The sequence below is a fragment of the Lates calcarifer genome, linkage group LG4 (genome assembly GCF_001640805.2).
Source record: "Lates calcarifer isolate ASB-BC8 linkage group LG4, TLL_Latcal_v3, whole genome shotgun sequence".
Classification (NCBI taxonomy): Eukaryota; Metazoa; Chordata; class Actinopteri; family Centropomidae; genus Lates; species Lates calcarifer.
In genome coordinates, this window is record NC_066836.1 from 11,758,498 (window position 1) to 11,764,497 (window position 6,000).

The following is a 6,000-nucleotide window of genomic DNA, read 5'->3' on the forward strand; positions in this document are numbered from 1 at the left end:
CCCTTCTTATCTCATGGGCCAAGGGAATTGTCTGCCAGAGACCAGAAAACAAAAATGTAATTTGTAATGTCAGAACAATTAAGCACCTGGTGCTGAAGTAGATTAACAAGCTGCACATCTGAATTCAAACATTTAGATGACCTTGATATTGATGTTATGCCATTATAGCTGTGTGAAGAGCAACCTAGATAATGTCATCAATATTCCATTCCATGTATGCCTGACATTAAAACTAGAGGGCATAAAGCAGTGGATGTTCATATTTAAAAGCAGTGAATCAATCATTTTTAAATAAGGATAAATAAGAGTGAGTGTGTTAGTTTGTGTGTTGAGTTGTGTTTGTGTAACAAAGAGGATTTGGCACAGAACATATGGTTGCTCTGCCAGTCCTACTTTCACAGTTTGGTAGGTGCCAGAATAGTCAAACTGATTTCTAACATGCCATGTGTTCCAATTGTTCTCAATTTGCAGCAAGTAAAACGCAACCAGGAAAGTAAAATAGCAGGGAAAAAATGGTGGCCAGCATGCTATCCTATTCACCTATCTTTGCTTCACTCAGATTTGTTCAGCTAAGCAGCTTAAATTGCACATAGGGAAAAGGTGTCCTCCATATCCTACAGCACAGGCTCTTTGGTACTGAGGTGTTCTGACAATCCATCTATCTCTGTCTCTACATTTGGCTGCAGCGGCATCATGCTGACCTGATGCTTCTCCCTGTCGCATAGAGACCCACTATAGAGATAAACAGTAATTCTCTTCCAGTTCACTGGACCCACACTTAAATTAAACAGCTAATGTTAAAAAGAACTCAGCAGAGTTTCTGCCCTGCGGGGATCCTGAGAAACTCACAGGCCTGACTTAACTTCTGTCAGGTCTATTGCTTTTTTGTTTTTTGTTTTTTTTGTTGGATTGATTTTTGTACCAGAGAGACACGGCCACTGCCCTTTCCCCATATGACGTGTACTCCATTTTCAGCAGTGTATGTGAGACAATGGTCTGTTTGTGGTTTTTTCTTCTTTGACATCTGATTTTTTTTTTCCATCAAGAGGTGTCAGAATAGCATGCTAACATACATTTGTGCACCAAGAAATGGCATAAAAAATACCTCTGTATTTCCATCATATTGCTTACACTCACATGATGATGGGTTCATGTAGCACTCTGCCAAAGTTTGTCAAGGGGCAGTGCATTTATTTGCTTTCGTGCTGAGAGCTAGATGAGAAGATTGATACCACTCATGTTTGAATGGTGTATATCATTAGCAGCCAGTTGCCTTAGCTTACCACACAGACACAGGAAACAGCTAGCTAACAGAACAGCTAACAAAATTTCTAAAACTCACTTATGAATGCATTATATCTTGGTTTTACATGGGCTTATGTGCTGAACAGTTTGTTAGCTGGGAGGCAGCTACTTCCTGGACTCTCTTGAGATTACCTCAAACCTTAAGGTGGCAAAATGATTTTGTTACTTAGAACCAGGCTAGCTGTTTCCCTATTTCCATTCTTTGTTCTAAGCTAACTGGCTATCGTTTCATATTTACTGTACAGTAAATATTTACTACTTCTCATCTATCTCTCAGCAAGAAAGCAAGTAAGTATATTGACCAAAATATCAAACTAGTCTTTAAATTCAAAACAAATTCTAGTTTCTCTCTCTTAGCAGGAAACATATCACACAATTAATTTGTCAGTGAATTGTGTATAAATAAGCTAACCTCAAGCATATCCAGTGTGAATGAAGCTATGTATGTATAGCTTGTATGAAGCTAGCACATTGCTGCAGTGTGATAATGTGGGAGTGCAGGCTAAGACCAAAGGATCACTGGCTGAGCATTATGAGTGGCTATACTGTCTCTCTGGAAAGTGGTTGTGTGTGCACAGAATGAAATTTTCCAGAAAATGAATGTGCATTGCTGCACTGAGAATTTGTGTGTGTGTGTGTGTGTGTGAGTGAGTATTATGTGAGTTGCTTTCCATGCCTATATAGCGGTTAGTGTATAGGTGCTTTAGCACAGAAGTATATGCATAATGATTCTCTGCCTTCCTCTCTCTCTGGTGGCTCAGTGGAGATCAGCGGAGTGTCACAGGGGAAATAAGCAGCAGCAGCTCAGCAGGATGGGCCTAATTAAACACAGCGCCTTAGCGCTGCAGCCAGCAGACTACTGCAGCTTGGACCAGTCTAGACATGACTGGTCCCGCCAAAGACCCGCCGTTGCCATGATCACCGGCTGCCACTGCAAGTGAATGCCAGGGCGGAGCAGGAGGAGGAAGTGGACTGCACCTACAGCCCCCATCCCTGCTGTGTGGCAGCAGGTATACAGTACTGAGCAGGGGCAGCACACAGTCAGCGCAACAGAATAAGGTAGTTCTGAGGAAATGGACCAAGAACTTTTCTTTTTCATGAATGGAAAAGAATCATTAAAGGCAGAAAGATAGCTTTTTCGAGGCGCAGGAACCTGACATGAGGCTTTGCAAGTCTTTTAAAGCTTATGAAAGGGGTTATACTATCAAGCCAAACTGATATAATGATCACAATGTGGCAATTAACCCTCTTCTTAAAAATTCAATATAGTTAATAAGGTGATTAACTCATGTTGATCAGCCAAATAATATTCAAATCTGCAGTACTTTATTTTAAATTCTACTGGAGATCTAACACTTCCCAAATATACCAAACATGTCAGGTTGAATTTTGTATAAAGTCTTTCACTCAGTGAGAACATCATATAGCTTCAGTGGAGCGCTGGAACAAGTTGATGCAGAATATATATTTGATTTTGGCCCACAACCATCCGATCCTACCATGAATCTACTTGAGGGGAAAGAAGTGGAAATCTGCATATTAAGAGGGCACAATGTAGAAGTACTCAATTTCAACTAAAAGTCCTACATTCAAAATAAAGTAAGTCACAGTGCAGATGGGAGCGATTTAAGTATGTGGCTGTTTTTGGAGAGTTATTTCAGATTTTTTTTGATAGTGATTTTGATTATTATTACTGATGCTTTTATGTGTGAGCTGCAGATGTTGCAGATGTTTGAGATGCAACTACTTGTTAGCTACTTTATATACTTTTGCCAATTTAATCTATAGCGCAATCATATTTAATAAGCTGATAATAGATTTGTATGTAAAATACTGATCATTAAGTGAAGCACAAGTTCATCAAAAAATACCATACTACCACCACTGTAATGCCTTTTATACCCGCTACTTTCACGAGTAGAAAGCTGTATCAGATAAAATGGCAAGTGCCACATGCAGTACAGTACAGAGTTTGTATAATATGTCAAGAAAATGGGAGAGATGTTTCACAGGCTACTTTCCCCCGCTGGTCGATGAGCATGAAAGTTGTTAAGCAAAAAATGAAATATCAGAGCTGCCCTCATGTGATTTACAGCACCAGCCTGCAGTGAGAGCTACTCCTGACTGTGTTTTTTAAGGTCTCACAGGAAATTACGACAAGCTTTTGTGAATGTTTGCGAGAAGGTGTGAATTGGATGGTTGAGAGCAAACCAACTCTCTGCTTTGTCCTAATGCAGTGTTCATGCTGCAGGACTCCAAGCGCTGACTCGGGTTTCAGTTCCTCTCTGTTTCCTACACACTTCCCTCCTCCTTTATTGCATAGTACATAACAAGGGATGACAGCAGAGATGTTGGTGAGACAGAATAAAATGCGGCATAGCGTTTGAATCAGAGCGAAACCCACAACATACCCTGGCATGTACCTCAGTCATCTGATCTACTCAGCACTCTATTTGCCTGTTCTAACCTTGTATATTTCATTTGACCTTTTGACTCTCATGGTGTCACTTAAAATAAGGACCTCCATCTCCAGTTCTATTCTTAAACCACTTATACTGCCAGAGAGAGAGGGGGAGAGAGGGAGGAAGCTCATTCCCAGTGTGATGTTTATCTGACATTTTCCACTGGCCCGTGACTCAGTGGGCTTTGATTGCTAGCAGAACACATCGGGCTGGCAGGGGCTCTCCCAGCGCTGGCTATAGGGCACCACTTACTGGATGCTGCATTCCTGCATCCTCTCTCACACAAGAGCCAGTAATGATGAAATATTCCACCAGGATTAAGGGGTGGAGGGTGGAGGGGGAGGGGGGGGGGCTATTTGGACCCATTTGTGTTCCTTGTTTCCAGCATGTGCATTGTGTGTCTGTTTGTTCTGGGAGCATCTGTACTTTTATTGTGCTGGCAAGTGCACTGTGAATGCTGTGGTGTCTAAATCCAGGGCCAAAATTGTTGCTTTTCTCATAATTAATAATTCACATCATCAAATGAATCCCCCCCAACAAAAAAAAGCCCTCTTAGAGTATTTAGACAGTGATTAACATGCTGAAAAGATTATACGAATCTGTAAATAACAAGGTGGCCATGTAGTGCATTGCATGCAGTCCATCTGTATGCACAGATAAGTTTGAGAGACCACTGCAGAAACTTAGAAGTTACAGAACGATGATAATTATTCCAAGATTTTAGCTTTCATTCTAACTCCTCTGATCCCCTCACTGCCTGCCTGTTTAATGATGGGTAGTGAGAAGCTGTACAGCTCCCCTGAGATGATTCTTAATCAAACAAAATGTATAAAATTCTATTTTCCTTCTCTTTTTCTTTTTTTAATTTTCAGCTTACAGTGTTTGAGGGAGCATCTTCTCCTGTGCTGTATAATGATGATAATGAAAGTGGATTTCTGAGGATGATATGTGTTTTATGTTTAGTGCCTTAGTGATCTTAAATGTGGAATGAAGACGTGCAGCCTGGAAGGACAAGTATAGCACTGAAGCAACCTTGAGGAAACTTGTCTGAGTAGCTATGAGGCAACATAATGACCAGGTGTCCTGAAACAGCAGGCGCGGATGGCACATCCTCCATATTCATATTTCACATTCATTCATGTTTCACAGTGGAAGAGTGATTAGCATACATATCATGTCACATCCACCTGCCAACTTATTTCAAGTTTTATACTGCACTGGTTACTTTAACGACTCTTTCACCAAACTCCCAAAAAGTGAAATTTAATGATTCCAGATGTTGCACACTAATGTGTTCAGTAATTGTATATGCTGTGTGGGTTTCAGAGCATCTTGATGACCATATTAAGATATTTCAGAGCAGGCAGCACAGCAAATGCAAAATAAACATTTTGGGAAGGTTATTTCCTTGTCCCTGATTCAGAACAGCTTTTAAGCAGTTAGGGTCATTGCTTCACAAAACCGCAAGGCCTCTTATAATCAGAGCCACATGTTGACCGGGGGCAGAGTCTGGTCACCAAAATCAGCAGTGCTAACAACCCAAAGCATTAGCCTCGACACCTTTTCCATCAGCTTGCTCTAATTTTGTTTGTCTGCTTTCAGAAGAATGTTCCCAGATGATTTTTCACTGCGATGAGCAGAGCAGCCCCCACCTCCCCGCTCGTTCCTGCGGCTCACTCTCTGTGGACGCAAATTACCTGACCACATCCGCACAGGGCTGCCCGCATGTACTCTGTGTCTGTCTGTGAATGTAAATTGTAGCGTGAGTCAATGATGAATAGACAATACAGATGACATGCTGTATAACTTCTCTCTGTTGCAAAGAGTATACCAATGGGAATAATCAAAGAGGAGTTATGAATGCAGAATGGCCTTACAAGATGACAACAAAGCTATAATCAATCGCAACAGTGCTGAGGCTGTTACATTTGAGAATGTGATGAAACTGTTGCATACATTTAAGAAAACAACCGAGAAAGCAAAACACCTATCATAAGAGCATCCTATACAATCTGTAATAGAGGATAAAAATTCATTTATTACAATACAGAGCCATTTCAAATAACAATTGAAATTATACAAATTTTACTTACTTTGCAAGTTTCAATTAATAAATTGTATTTGAATCTGCATCTCCAGACCCATGAAACCTTACATTATTTACCAATGAGGAGGCTATTCCATTGTATTTCTAAATCAGTTACACAAAACAAAGCCCTTTAGTTTGATGTCA